At 42.7% G+C, this 15606-nt stretch overlaps 1 pseudogene; it reads left to right on the top strand.

Annotated features, from left to right (window-relative positions):
• Window positions 1-13275: 13275 nt before the first annotated feature.
• On the top strand, window positions 13276-13862 carry LOC142440289 (microtubule-associated protein 1 light chain 3 beta pseudogene; annotated as a pseudogene).
• The last annotated feature ends 1744 nt before the right edge of the window (window positions 13863-15606 follow it).

The raw sequence follows: 15606 nt of genomic DNA, 5'->3' as shown, positions 1-15606 counted from the left end.
AAACCTTTTTTTTAAAGAAGGCATTTACCTAAGGACAAAGTTTAAAAGGGTTAGAAAAGAAGGTAAAATGGAAACAGGAAATGCAAGGAAAATGTGAGGTTATGATGTTTCATTGAAGGTATTTCAATGGCTGAGATGAAATGAAATGTTTATAAGTTGTTGAATGGAAAAGTGATCTCTGTAAACCACTTAATTCACAAACAAGACTTTTCTTAAGGGTTACTATAAAGTCATAGAAAACTTTATTTTTAAATAAGTTTTAAGAAATAGATTAGCTAAGTGCATGCCTCACATTTGTATGTGTATGTAACATACAAAACTGCAATTCAAAGTGCATATGAATGTACCCCAATATATCTGAATGGACATATTTTGTGTGTATATATAGATGATGATACATGATAGATAAGGTTAATAGATAAAATTATCAAGCTAGGCAGTTTTTCCTATTCCTTTCAAATATGCCCACCTATTAGGTCCTTAAAGTAATGGACATAGAACCTTGCATTTGGCTTGCTGACATCTGCTATTCACAAACTGATACTAGCCATTCCTTTGAAAGGTGAGTGGATTTAAGATACTTAATGCCTATAAACGCCCTGTTGGCATAGTGGTTACATTTAGGGCTCCTAACCACAAGGTTAGGGTAGAAACCACCAGCCACTCCAGGAAAATGATGCAGCTGTGTACTTCCGTTAAGTTACAGTCTCTGAAACTCACACGGAGGTCTTGATGAGTCAGTATTAACTTGATGGCAATGAGTTTGAATTTATTGACTGACCATGTTTTGAGTCTGAGTTTAATGACTGATATACTGCCCTTAAATGGAGAACCACTGTGACCTACTAAACATTTCAGGGATTGAGTTAGTTGGTTTATTGTGCCAACCTGGCCAATAAACACATGTGGGGTTAATTGAATGGCAGAGGGATAAATGGCTCCGTGAGCCTCACCTTTCGAGTTCTCAGGTCTCTTTCTTTCTGATGATCATACCAGGGTGCAATTGCCTTATCCAGTTCCCTGCTTTAGCTTGCAAGGCTCACTTCTTGCAAGACATCCCTGAGGAGAAGCCACACGGACCTACCCCGATGCAGCCCTGGGCGCTGGAACAGCCATGTGGAGACCCCTGCCAGCACTAAGATACTTACACATTCACCAATTTGACTTTCCTCCTGCAGTCGGCATCACTGCCTGTGTTTTGTGAGATGGAGGAGGACTTTGTGGATTGGTGTTCAACATATGGGTTAATGTTGGACTTGTGGGCTTGGGCAGAACTGGGTTGGGATGTTTTCTTGATGTGCACTTACCCTTCATATAAAACTCTCTCTTGTTATACATGAGTTTCTGTAGATTTGTTTCTCTAAAATATCCAGACTAACACAGGTGAATGCACAGCAATAACCGAGACTGTCAGGTCTATGGAGCAAGATCCTTTAAGCTGTCAGGAGCTCCATGGATAACAAACTACTCTCTGACTCTGTTTTGCCATAAACCTCAAAATTCAAACAAATACAATATCTTGGTCTCACAGGACTGTCAATGGGACACTATAACAGTCTCAAAGTTGGAAGGGACAGCAATTTGACTAGCTACAATGTCAGCCAAGAAAATAAGACTGGCAAGATTGTTCAACTCAGAACACAGGGGACAGAACAGTGTTAAAAGCACAAAGAAAAAAAGATCACAAACGCATGTGCACAGCAGAGTGGGGACTCAAGGGTAATGATCAGTTTCTTCAGCCAGGTGGTGTTTACACAGGTACTTACTGCCGTATTCTCAAACCACGCATGGAAAAAATGCATAATTATATAGTCATTCAAGGGTAATATTCCATTTCTTAAATGGTGTGGGGGTTACACAAGTGCTTATTGTGTTATCATTTCAAAGAATACATGTGAAATGTAACTATAATTATATAGGCGATAAATAATTATAAACATAAATACAATTTTATCATCATCCTCTGTTATTCTATTATCAATATCCTTCACTACTTTATCAATTTCTGCTATGTTATTCTTTAACTCCTGGACTTTCCTTCTGTGTGAGGATTCTAATGTCTCTGGGTTTTTTTCATTTGTTTTCAGGATTGATCCTCAAATTTCCTGACCAGCACTAAGCAATATTCTCAAGCATTCTTTCACTGGCAGCTCAAGGATTCCTCCTTCTGTGTAAGCCATTGTATTACAATCTTCTGTAATTGACTCTTTCCCCCTAGATTTTTTACAGTAGCTGCAGGTGTTGCCTGTTGCTTGAGTGGCATCTTAGGTGAGCCGATGATGGAGCATTATCTTCTGAGATGTGTAGAGAGGGAGGCTGTCTCTCTTAGTTTCCTGGACTAACAACAGGAACACAGAGAGTGGTTCTGCATGGATGCCATCCTCCTGGAAGTCTAGAACTCTTTTTGATGTACTTGAACCATTGACTTGTAAAATGTATGAGTTATATGTCAATAAAACGGTTTAAATTTTCTTTGAAAACTTCTTCAGAGGAGGACCCATCTCAGCTGGGGTGAGTTTTTCATTTAGCAAAGTGTGGAAGAGGTCAAAACAGTCCCAACCATATAGCACTCTCCGATGCTCACCTCAATTAATAAGCACTCCTACAGAGGTGTTCAGTGAACTTTAATGGAGAGGGAAAGGAGGGATATGTCTGTCTCTGAGAAAGTGATTTTACTTCAGTTACTGGGGAAAACTAGGGAAGGGCAGCCTGCCTTTGGAGAAAATGCCTAACATTATTTGTATAGGACCCCAATGGGAATAGGACCCCAATGGGAGAACCCATCCAACATTACATTACTAATCACACATTTTTTACCAATTTTCTTTTCCACCCTTGACCAACCAGGTCTCATGCTATAGACTACCTGGACTTCAGATTTTGCTTGAGAACATGTACAGCATTTTTTATAGACCACACTAGATGGATCCCCACTCAGTGAACTGGGCTTTTACTTTAAACATACCTGTTGCAGATTGAAAGAACTGAACTACTCCTTCAGACTTAAAGCTGAGACAGCTTGGGGTGTGAAGAAGCAGGTTGCTGCTTTACCTACATCATGGACTCTGAAGTCATTGGTCTCTGGTTCATAGCTCTGGTTTTCAAGGTTGTCCAATAATTGGTGACGGAAGACCAGCATTTATTTGTTATTTTCATATTTTCATTGCTTTTTGTAACATGTCTTAGTTGTGGAGTTCAGTTCCCAGGATGTCTTTAACAGGGAACTAGCAAACTCCAACCCCTTGTAGTCTGATGGTGTCCAGAGATAAGCCTCAATCATGCACACATACTCACACATACAACAGAAAAGAGTTAAGCCACAAGTTTATTAAAGTATAGAATCACCTCAAAAGAAACAAAGTGGGTCCCTCCCTCCAGTTGAGAAGTGCACCTTTTTTTTTAATTATAAATCATTTTGTTGGGGGCTCGTACAGCTCTTATAACAATCCATACATCAATTGTATCATGTATATTTGTATATATGTTGCCATCATCATTCTCAAAACATTTTCTTTCTACTTGAGTCCTTGGTATCAGCTCCTCTTTTTTCGCTCCCTCCCCAAGCCCACCCTCGATATCCCTTGATAAATCATAAATTATTATTATTTTCATACCCTATAATTTCTGCTATCTCCCTTACCCACATTTCTGTTGTTCATCCCCCTCAAGGGTAGGGGGGTAGAATTATATATCAATCATTGTGATCAGTTCCCCTTCTCCCCCTCCTGCCCCCACCTTTCCCCTACCCTCATGGGGACGGATGACAGTGGGAGGCCAAGATACATTTGTGAAATCTACCTAGGAAATAAGCCTCTGATGATTTCCCTCTGTAGTCTATTCATAATAGAGGGATGGGAAGAAACCGGTTACCAAATGGAGTGCCTTGTAAACATGACTATAGAAGATCAAAACAATAAACCTAACTTCAACTGTCAATACCTTGTCCGTTGATTCCCCCCCTCTAATGCACATTCGGTCTGATCTAGTTTTCAACATTTTCTGTATTTTTTGTTTTCTTTTTTGTGTGATAATATTGGGGTTTATCTCTGATGTATTGGGGGTGACCCTTTTAAACTTCTGTTATGTGTTTTTCTGATTTCCAATATATGAAACCCAGGATTAATGAACCTACAGAGTCAGCCAGTAGAATAAGGGCCTCTGTGGGGTACATTGCTTGGGGTCGAGGGTGGCACAAAGGCAGGCTGATGGGAAGGAGCTCAAGGAGATAGAGGGTGCTCTGAAGTTGACTGTAGGAGCAGCATACAACACTGCATGATGGACTGAACTATGCAACAATATAACATCTGCATTAGCTCCCAATAGAATGGTGTGGGTGAGGGGGGAGATTATAAATTATGTGCTATACACCATATATGGAATAGACTAACCACTCAGCAATGATTTTATTATCAATTCATGTATGAAGGCATAAATCATTCTCCATCCAGAACCAGAGACACTTAGACATGCCTACCACTAAGCAGAGAGTTCAAAGCCAGTACACAACTGCACATCCTCCTTTCTGACAGCAGTGTCCTCTTCCGTGCTGACACTTCTCAGGAGCAGCACTGATGAGTGTGCACACACAACCCCTTACTCACTGTCAGGGGGACACTCAATCCACACACTCTTGGGGTCTCAGGATGTGCCCAACTCCCTGAACCAATTGTCTGTTTATTTTCACTCGTTCCATGCATAAATTTCTTTTCCAGCTGAAGCAGGCAGTTGGGGAGTTGAGCAACAAGAAGTTATAAACCACGGGAACGTGTTTGCTCTAAAACGCATGGAGCAGCTTCTCTCTACTGTGCTATTAATTCTACAAACGATTTGTTTTTCCCTTTTCATGTAAAGCGCTACTGTAAAAAATCGGATCACCATCTGAGCCCCCTCCAGAGTGCTGCTAGCTACAGATGGGTGTCTTTAATGAATTTTTAACTGCTGACCTAATAAAATATGAATGAACCAGAAGGAGCTTTCTGTGTGGCTATTATGTCAAAACAACTAAACAACTTACATTTCTGCTCTTATTTTTCACAGCAAAGAATTGAAAGGTTTTGCATCCACCCTAACATAAAATTGTTTTTGGTTTTTTTTTAACCTAGCCCATCTGCAAAATTCACAGTTACCATTTTAATGCCATATTTTATGCATGGCCTTATTTTCATTCCTTTGTACATGCTGGTTTTGCATGCCAAATTTGAGATGTGTTTATTAAAAAATGATACCAAACTGTCAGCACTTCACACATAAGCAGCGCCCTAGGGACTGGAGTTCCTTTCAAGGGAGTCTCCAACTTGCGCTAAATTCCTATCATGCTCAGAATGTAAGCCCACATCAAAGATCTGTGCCATTCTAAATACCTGGCCTTAAAATGATAAAATTACAGCATTGTAAATCCCCTGCTTTATGGTCCCGCTGGGAAAAAAAGAGGAAATTCGATTCCTCTATCCACATTCCTTAAGGAAGTTGGGTGCACTGGAGTGAAGGCATGTGCAGTCCTATTTGCTGCTTGGTGGCCAGGTGAGTTACACGGTGGGCTAACAACCACGTCGGTGATTTGAAACTCCCATAAAGAGTCACAGTCTCAGAAACCCATAGGGGTCATCCTCACCTGTCCTGAAGGGTCACTATGAGTCAGAATCGACTCAATGGCAATGAGCTTACTTTGATTTGATTTGGTTCCGATGCTGCTGGGTGCAAGGAGCAGGGGTGGGGAAAGGCTTAATCTGACCTGCAATTTAACTGGCCTGTAGTTGAGTTATTTTTTTATGTAAATGGGGCTTTTTACAAAAAAAAATATGTTTTGTTTGCATTTACAGATTTTTCTCAGGTGTACTTGTTATTCAATGATTAAGCACTTGGCTGCTAACCAAAGGCTGGTAGTTGGAATCCACTCAGTCGCTGAGGGGGGCGGTGGGGGGGGGGGGACAAAGATCTGCAATCTGTTCATATTAAGATTAAAAAGCCCAAAATCAAGCCTGTTGTCACGGAGTTGATTCCAATTCGAGTAGAACTGCCCCACACACAAATCAACTGTCACATCTCTTCTCATTAGAAGTGATTGGTGGGGTTGAACCACCAACCTTTCCATTAGCAGCCAAGCACGTTAAACATTGCACCAACAGGGAGCCCCTTACAGACGATCGAGAAAACCAAGGAGGCAGGTCTCGCCTGTCACATGGGCTCACTGCAAGTCAGAATCAACTCCATGGCATCCACAAACAAAAATCCTTCTAATTTCACTCCGTATTGAGACATTATAGCTTCCAGGCTTTCAGAGTTCAAAACTACATACAGAAAGCTCAGTTCTTGCTGATTAATTCAAACACCATTAGCATGGAGTTGGGATAATTGTGCAAGGGCTGGATTGAAGTTAAACTTCACAGTAGGAAATGCTTAAGATATTTAGAGAGTGAACGGTTTTCAAGTGCCATTTATATTCAAATTGTGCAAACTAATTAATTATAAGGCATTCTTATCTGCTCTTGGCTTTATTGTTCTCTTCACTATAAAATCCTCTCAAACAAAGCAATATAGTCTATTGCTAAGAATAAGTCCCCATGGATGTTTTGAAACCTAAAGAATTATAGTGTGCTTTGGTTAAACCAATATTTTCACATGTCAAGAGCAACTAAACATTCTAACTAAACTCCTTTTGAAAGTTCTTTGTCCCACAATTCATCATTTTAAGTATTTAAAAATTGGGTGCTAGTATCTCACCCAAGTGCTTTAATCAGATAGATATCACATATGTTCTACAATTAGGACCATTGCCCAATGAAGCAAAGACTCAGTGACAGTATTTGTGTCCGAGTAGAACTCTGTTCTATATGGTTTTCACTGGCTTATTTTTTCAGAAATACATTGCTAGGTCTTTCATTTAAGGCATCTCTGGGTGGACTTGAACCTCCAAACTTTTGGTTAACAGACAAGCATATGAACCAGTTTCATAACCCAGAGACTCTCCCATGGGCTTCCAAAAATCTAAACTCTGCCATAGAGTAGAGTTGATGCCGACTCATAGTGGCCCCATAGGGCAGCTGTAACTGCCCCCCGTGAGTTTTCAAGACTGTAACTCTTCACGGGAGTAGAAACTCCTGCTATTCTCCCGCAGAGTGGCTGGTGGCAGCCCAACCCATTAACACTCGCCCACCAGGGCTCTTTCCATGGGCTTAGGACTCAGAATATGGTAATTGAACATACCTTTATTCATCATCGCCAGATACAGAACCAGCACGGAGACAGGTACCCCAATCAGTCTGAAACCAGCCAGAGGAAAACCTGTGCTTTCCACATGTGGAAACATACAAGTTAGTCCTAAGCGGTGCTTCAGCAGAAAGGTGAGGCTCCGTGAAGGTGAGGCATTTCACTCTGTAAAGATTTGCAGTCTCAGAAACCCACAGGGGAAGTTCTACTCTGTCCTATAAAATTACTACCAATCCCATTGGACTTGATGGGAGAGAGTTTGGTTCTGGTTATGAAGCAGTGCTTGCCAGGAAGGACATGTCAGCCTCTGTATTATAGGGCCAATAAGTCATTGATCCCCGCTCTGTTACACATTAGGCCTGATCTGGTTTTCAATATTTTCTGTGTGTGTGTGTGTGTGTGTGTGTGTGTGTGTGTGTGTGTGTTTTCATATTAGGGTTCGTTTCTGATGTATTTTGTCATGATGAATAGCCCTTTTGAATTTTTTATATATGTTTTTATGTGTTTTTTCATTTTTCAGTATAGGAAGTTCAGGATTGATGAACCTATAGAGACAACAAACAGAATAAGAGTTCCCAAGTAGACAGTGGGGAGGAGAGGGCATAGGGGACGCTACTAACAAGGAATTCAAGAAGGAAGAAAATGTTTTGAAACTGATTGGGATAGCAATTGTACAATACTGCTTGATGTGCTTGAATCAAATGGCTTTGAAAAACAAATCCCCCAAAAAGGCACCCCTACCACCCTGCACTGGACAGGGAACTGTGATAGTGCCTGAGTCCATGGCGTTCACGTCATCCACAGGGATGGTTCGTCACAACTGACTAACCTTCAGGAAGGAAAATGAATGCTCACTATCACCGAGGCCATGAGATTTTAGGAGATAAAGTGATGTGGCAAAAAAATTAGGAGAAAATGGACTTTTGTGGATTTCAATCTTCCTGTATCCGCCACTAGGAGTCCTTGGGTGGCACAATTGGTTCACACACAAGGCTACTAACGGAAAGGTTCAAGTTAACCAGAGGCGCCCCAAAAGAAAAGCAGGGCAATGTACTTCTGAAAATCAGTCATGAAGAACCCTACGGTGTGTGGCTCTCCTCTGACATGCATGAGATCACGTGAGTAGAGTTGACAGTAGATGGAACTTGAACTGGAACTGCTCTTATCTTTTTGAGCTTGGGAAAATGTAACTTCTCTGAGCTGTTTTTCCCCCACTTCTGGGAAAAAGTAATTATAATATCTTCTCTTGCAAGGTGGTTGTAAAGAGCAGAGATTGTGAACTCGTGCTGCCCAAGAGACCCCGTGCTTGCCATCACTGTCACTACTGCCTTATTTCGGTTTCTAGGATGGCATCAATCATAACAGCCTGAAGCAATCATGTGCAAAAGGCATATGTACCTGTCCAACAGCTGTAGGAGTTCCTACTGTCATCGATGCTTTGGGGACAGAGGAGGTCATACACTAACACATTTTTTCCTCTTTGATCTTGAACTCCCAGCATGTCTTACTTCACATAAGGCCAATGCAGTCAGTATAAGATGTGTACAGTATATCCCGAGAGTTACTTCCATAAATGATTAACTTTATCCATTATTTATGAAGTTTTCTCTGTAGAAAAACGGGGGGGTTGTATTTCAACTCACAATTTCTATGTGAGTATCCCTGAGCAAATTATTTAACTGTGCTTCAGTTTACTCACAAGCAAAATGGGGATAACATACATATTTTGAAGGCTGTTGTCAGGATATAATAGAATTACTAACGTCCTTTTTTTTTAAAAAAAATAGCAGAATTTGTGGGAAATGATTATATGTATCCAGTAAGTTTTTGTTTCTTTCCTCAAATTCTTCTGAACATCAGAAATCATGTCTGTATTCTGATAGCTCCTTGAAATTTTCTTTGGATGTCTTTATATAAAGGGGAGGCAGGAGAACAATGGCTGGCAAGTTGATTCCAACTCAAGGCAACCCTCTGTAGGCAGCATAGGAGAATTTTCAAGCCTCTGAATGGGTTTGAACCACTAGCCTTTTAATTCATACTTGAATACTTAACTATCAGCGAGGTTGTTTTTAGGTGTCATCAAGGCAGTTCCAACCCATCTTGACCCTATTCACAACAGAATGAAACAGTGCGTGTTCCTGCGCAATCCGTATAATGGCCCCTATGGCTGAGTCATTGAGTTAGTTAGCTTATTGTGCCAACCTGGCCAATAAACAAGAGGGGTTAATTGAAGGGCAGAGAGAGCCTCACCTTTCTAGTTCTCGGGTCTCTTGCTTTGTGATGGTGGCACCAGGGTGCAGCTGCCTTAGCAGTTCCCTGCTTCAGCTGGCAAGGCTCACTTCCTGTAAGACAGCCCCAAGGAGAAGCCACATGGACCTACCCTCATGCAGCCCTAGGTGCTGGAGCAGCTGTTTGGAGACCCCTGCCAGCGCTGAGATGCTTACACGTTCACTGACTCAGCTTTCCTCCTGCAGTCAGCATCATTGCGTCTGTTTAGTGAGATGGAGGAGGACGTTGCGCATTGGTGTTGGCTATATGGGTTAATGTTGGACTTGTGGGCTTAGGCAGCACTGGGTTGGGATGTTTTCTTGATGCACACTTACCCTTTATATAAAACTCTCTCTTCTACATGAGTTGCTGTGGATTTATTTCTCTAATGTACCCAGGCTAATACAGTCATTGATGCAGCCACTTTGTCAATCCATCTCATTGAGGGCCTTCCTCTTTTTTGCCACCCTTCCACTTAACCAAAAATGATGTCCTTCTCTAGGATCTGGTCTCTCCTGACACTATGTCCAAAGTATGTAAGACTAAGTCTTTCCAGGCTGGCCTGTGAGGAGCACTCTTGCATGACTTCTGCCAATACAGATCGGTGTGTCCTTTTAGACATCCATGGTATTTTCAATAGTCGTCTCTAGCACAATTCACATGTGATTCTTCCATGGTCTTCCTGATTTCATGTCCAACTTTCACATGCCTATGAGGCGATAGAGAATATGGCGGCTAGGGTCAGGAGCACCTTTGTCCTCAAAATACATCCTTGCTCTTGAAGACTCTAAAGCGGTCTTGTGATTATTGTAAACTAAATTATGGTGGATCAAACATGATTGTTCCACGACCAAAAAAATCCCTGGCTTTTTAAATATTGATGGTGATCTTTGCTTTCTTACTCTTTGTTTTTTTATCATTATATTTTTTCTTGCCATTTTATTTTTTGATGTTGTTTGGTTTTTTATTGTTTCAGTTGGGTTTCCCAGTTTGTGAAGCACAGAAGGAGTCAATGCTTATGCTTATACAATGGAGAACGCAAGGGAAGAGTATGCCTGGTACTATGCTCCAAATTGGACACTATTGACCTACTTGTTTTCTCCGCCCTTGGTGACTCAGGCCCTGTGCTACAGATTACTGGAACTTTAAACTCTGTTCTTTTGAGAACATCTGGAATTACTAGACCACATCAGGACATGCTGTAAAAACTCCACTACATGAACTGGGCTTTACCTCAAACTTACCTGTAGCCTTCAATCTTAAGGCTGAGCTGTTCTATTATTAGAAGAAGCAGAAGACTGCTATCCCAAGGGCATAGAATTGGTGGTCATTCGACTTTGGTTTGGAACTCTTTCCTGGGGGGTGCACAATTAATGGTGGCCAAGGACTTACTATTTTAATGCCCTCCTTGATTTACTATGACATGTACTAATCTGTTAAGCATGGTTCTGCTCTTGTGAATGAATATTATTCAAAGTTTTGTCCTGTCACCAACCCCCATGGCTTGTGTAAATAATTTCTAGTCACATAAGAGTTTAATCTGTACAAGTTTACAATTCGTGTACTGCCATTCATAGAAGGCCTACACTGATATATATCTCATTTTTCAACAGTGTTTTAAATTCTACACCATTAGCTAAATTAATGACACTATCAATAGAATTACATTATGCCCTAGGAGGATGATTGGAAAATATAACAATAGGAACTTCCGGGAAGATGGCGACTGAGTAACACATACCAGAGGGACTCCAAAGAAATCAGCCCAGAGAGTTACAAAGAGGGAAAGTCAACACTGCTGGATCGCAGGAGGAGCATCATAAAGATAAGGAAAGAGGGACCAGATTTCAATCCAGTGCTTCCGGATGTAACTGCAACATGCCGATATGGAGTAGGGAACCAGTGGAGAGGTCTGAGGGGCCAGCTCCAATCCCAACTACATGGACACCTGCTCCTCCCCACAGAAGAATTTACTTTAGAGGACAGCACTGAAGCTGCAGCTCAGGGAGAGGGACATGTCTGATGAGAGCACATGGGAGTAAATAAAGGGGGAGGAAGAGAGAGTGGAGCACATCCTGGCCCACCAAGCCTTGAGGACGATATTCCTGCTCAGCGCAGCCAATCCACAGAGAAGACCATATGGCCAGCCCCACTATGGGACACGGCATACCTCATTGGCCTATAGCCCTACAGAGGACAATACTGGAGACACAGTGGGGGAATTGCGCCCGATCTGATCCCGCCACACCGAGGCAAAACACTAAGGGCGTGAAACAGAATAGCAAGGGGAGCAGAGCAATAAAGTCCCCAGGGAATACCAAAAATAGACTTTGGGGTCAGGGCTTGGAGCCCCATCACACTTGACCTGGAAATAGTCCTACAGGCCAACAAACAATCCTTGAACTAACTACAAGCTTTTCTTTTTTTGTTGGCATTGTGCTGTAGGGTTTGTTGTTTTGTTTGTCATTGGCTTTTTCTTGTTGTTATTGTTTTGTTGTCTTTTGTTGCTTGGTTTTGCTCTGTCTTGATTTTGTGCATGTTATTATCTCCGCAGATCTGTCTAAATAAAACAGGCTGGATAAACAACCTGGAGGAGTAAACAATGGGACTGACAGTTCCAGGGGGACATGGGAGAGGGGTAGGTGGGGGAAAGGAAGTGGTGTTAACAAACCCAGGGTCAAGGGAACAACAAGTGATCCAAATCAGTGGTGAGGAGGGTGTAGGAGGCCTGGTAGGGCGTGAACAAGGGTAATGTAACTGAGAGGAATTACTGAAACCCAAATGAAGGCTGAGCATCATAGTGGGACAAGAAGAAAGTCAAAGGAAATAGAGGAAAGAGCTAAGAGGCAAAGGACATTTATAGAGGTCTAAATAAAGGCATGTACATATGCAAACATATTTATATATGGGGATGGGGAAATAGATCTATGTGCATATATTTATAGGTTTAGTATTAAGGTAGCAGAAGGACATTGGGCCTCCACTCAAGTACTCCCTCAATGCATGAATACTTTGTTCTCTTAAACTGGCATTCCGTGATGCTCACCTTCCCAACACAATCGCTGAAGACAAAGTGGGTGCATAAGCAAATGCGGTGAAGAAATCAAAATCTGATAGAGCCCGGCTATCAAAAGATATAGCATCTAGGGTCTTAAAGACTTGAAGGTAAACAAGCGGTCATCTATCTCAGAAGCAACTAAGCCCACATGGAAGAAGCACACCAGCCTGCGCAATCACAAGGTGCCGAAGAGAGCAGTTACCAAGCATCAAAGAACAAAAAATCATATCATTGTGAATGAGAGGGGGAGTGCGGAGTGGGGACCCAAAGCCCAGTCGTAGACAATTGGTCATTCCCTTATTAAAGGGTCACGGGGAGGAGATGAGCCAGTCAGGGTACAATGTAGCAATGATGAAACATACAACTTTCCTCTAGTTCCTAAATACTTCCTCCCTGCCCCCACTATCATGATCCCAATTCTACCTTACAAGTCTGGCTAGACCAGAGGATGTACACTGGTACAGATAGGAACTGGAAACACAGGGAATCCAGGACAGATGATCCCTTCGGGACCAGTGGTGAGAGTGCCAATACAGGGAGTGTGGAGGGAGAGTGGGATAGAAAGGGGTAACCGATTACAGGGATCCACATATAACCTCCTCCCTGAGGGGACGGAAAACAGAAAAGTGGGTGAAGGGAGACGTCTGAGAGTGTAAGATATGACAAAATAATAATTTATAAATTATCAAGGGTTCAGTCCTAGTCAGAGCTACCGTCTGACGCCGCTGCCACCGTCCCGCGCTATGCGGCCGTCTGAGAAGACCTTCAAGCAGCACCGCTTGTTCGAACAAAGAGTGGAAGATGTCCGGCTTATCCAAAAACAACATCCTACTCAAATCCTGGTGATAATAGAAAGATACAAGGGTGAGAAGCAGCTTCCTGTGCTGGAGAAAACCAGGTTCCTCGTCCCCGATCACGTCAACATGAGCGAGCTGATCAAAATCATACGAAGGCGCCTGCAGCTGAAAGCCAACCAGGCCTTCTTCCGGCTGGTTAGCGGCCACAGCATGGTGAGCGTGTCCACGCCCATTTCTGAGAGAGCGAGCAGGATGAAGACGGCTTCCTGCACATGGTCTACGCCTCCCAGGAGACGTTTGGCATGAAGCCGGCTGCCTAAGACGGACCAAACCATCTCCAGAATTGTCACCTCTTACTAAGGGGCAGGTCCATCGGTCAGGTCCTCTAAGCACAGGCCCTCACCGCTGCGGTGTCCCGCCCACTGGGAGTTGTAGCGTGTTTCCCTCGCGCAGTGCGCGCCCTCAGCTTCAGCAGACTATTCTTATTTAACCCAGATGTTAGGTTTACAAATAAAGTACTTTGCATTTTAAGTTGCCAATAAACTAGACATTGGAGTTACCCTAAAAAAATTATCAAGGGTTCATGAGGGAAGGGGGAGCAGGCAGGGAGGGGGAGAAATGAAGAGATGATGCCAGGGGCTTACATGAAGAGCAAATGTTTTGAGAATGATGAGGGTAATGAATGTACAAATGTGCTTTATACCATTGATGTATGTATGGTTTATGATAAGAGTTGTATGAACCCCCAATAAAATGATTTTAAAAATAATAACAAGAGTCACTACGGTGAACCAGATACATATATTAACCATAGATATATGAATGGATTGGGGACTGGCGCTTTATTCTAATCCAAATGTAAGAACAATTAGTTTGTATGATGTGATCCTGCTTAATGGTCACCCTCATGAAGATATCACTGAAAATATGGGTGCTTTGGCAAAGTGTGCTGAAGAAACTAGATGGTTCCCAGTCTTATCTTCAAACAAGTAGCCATTTAAGGGAGGCATAAAGAAGGTCCACATACACAAGGGAAAAGTGAATGGTTCAAAACCAGTGCCAGGGAGGGGAAGGGAGAACTGGTAGGGAGTGACCCAAGAGCGAGGTAACAGAGGAATTACTGAAACCAGAATGAAGGCTGAACATGGTAGTGGAACAGGAGGAAAGCATAAGGAAATAGAGGAAAGGAGTAGGAAGCAACGGGCATACATAGAAGCCAAAATACAGATATGTACATATATAAATATATTTATGAATATGGGAGAAATAGACCTATGTACATATATTTATAGGTTCAGTAGTAGGGTAGCAGGTAGACATTGGGCCTCCTCGCACACACTTCCTCAAAACAATAGCACCTTGCCCAGATAAATGGTCATTCCATGATACCCACCTTCCCGACATGATCACTGAAGACAGACGTGTGTATAAGCAAACATAGTGAAGAAAGCTGATGGTGCCCGGCTATCAAAAAGATATAGCGTCTGGGGTCTTAAAGGCTTGAAGGCAAACAAACAGCCATCTAGCTCAGAAGCAACAAAGCCTACAGAGAAGAAGCACACAGCCTAAGCGAATACAAGGTGTTGAATGGACCAGGTAGCAGACACCAAGGAACAAAAACCATCATTGTGTGATCACCTTCCTCACATAAACGCTGAAGACGAATGTGTGCATAAGCAAGCGTGGTGAAGAAAGCTGATGGTGCCCGGCTATTGAGAGATATATTGTCCGGGAACTTAAAGGCTTGAAAGTAAACAAGCAGTCATCTAGCCCAGAAGCAACAAAGCCCACATGGAAGCAGCACACCAACATAGGTGATCATGAAGGGCCGAGGGGACCAGGTTTCAAACAACAAAGGTGGGGGGGGGCGGAAATCATATCACCGTGAATGAGGGGGAGTGCGTGATGGGGACCCAATGCCCATCTGTAGACAGCTGGACATCCCTTGCAGAGAGGTAGTGGGGAGGAGATGAGTCACTCAGGGTTCAGTATAGCAACAATGAAACTCAAAACCTTCCTCTAGTTCTTGAACGTTTCCCCCCCTCCCTATTCTCATGACCCCAATTCTACCTTGTGGACCTGGTTAGACCAGAAGATGCTCAGTGGTGCAGTAGGGATGTGGAAACACAGGGAATCTAGGACGGATGAACCCCTCAGGACCAGCGGTGAGAGTGGCGACACCAGGAGGGAAGAGGGTGTAGAAAGGGAGAATCGATCTGGGGATCTATGTGTGACCTCCTCTCTGGGAGATGGGCAATGGGAAGGTGGGTGAGGAGA

Source organism: Tenrec ecaudatus, chromosome 1, assembly GCF_050624435.1.
Source record: "Tenrec ecaudatus isolate mTenEca1 chromosome 1, mTenEca1.hap1, whole genome shotgun sequence".
Taxonomy (NCBI): domain Eukaryota; kingdom Metazoa; phylum Chordata; class Mammalia; order Afrosoricida; family Tenrecidae; genus Tenrec; species Tenrec ecaudatus.
Note: the sequence above shows the minus strand (reverse complement) of the source record. Positions and strands in the feature narration are given on the sequence as shown.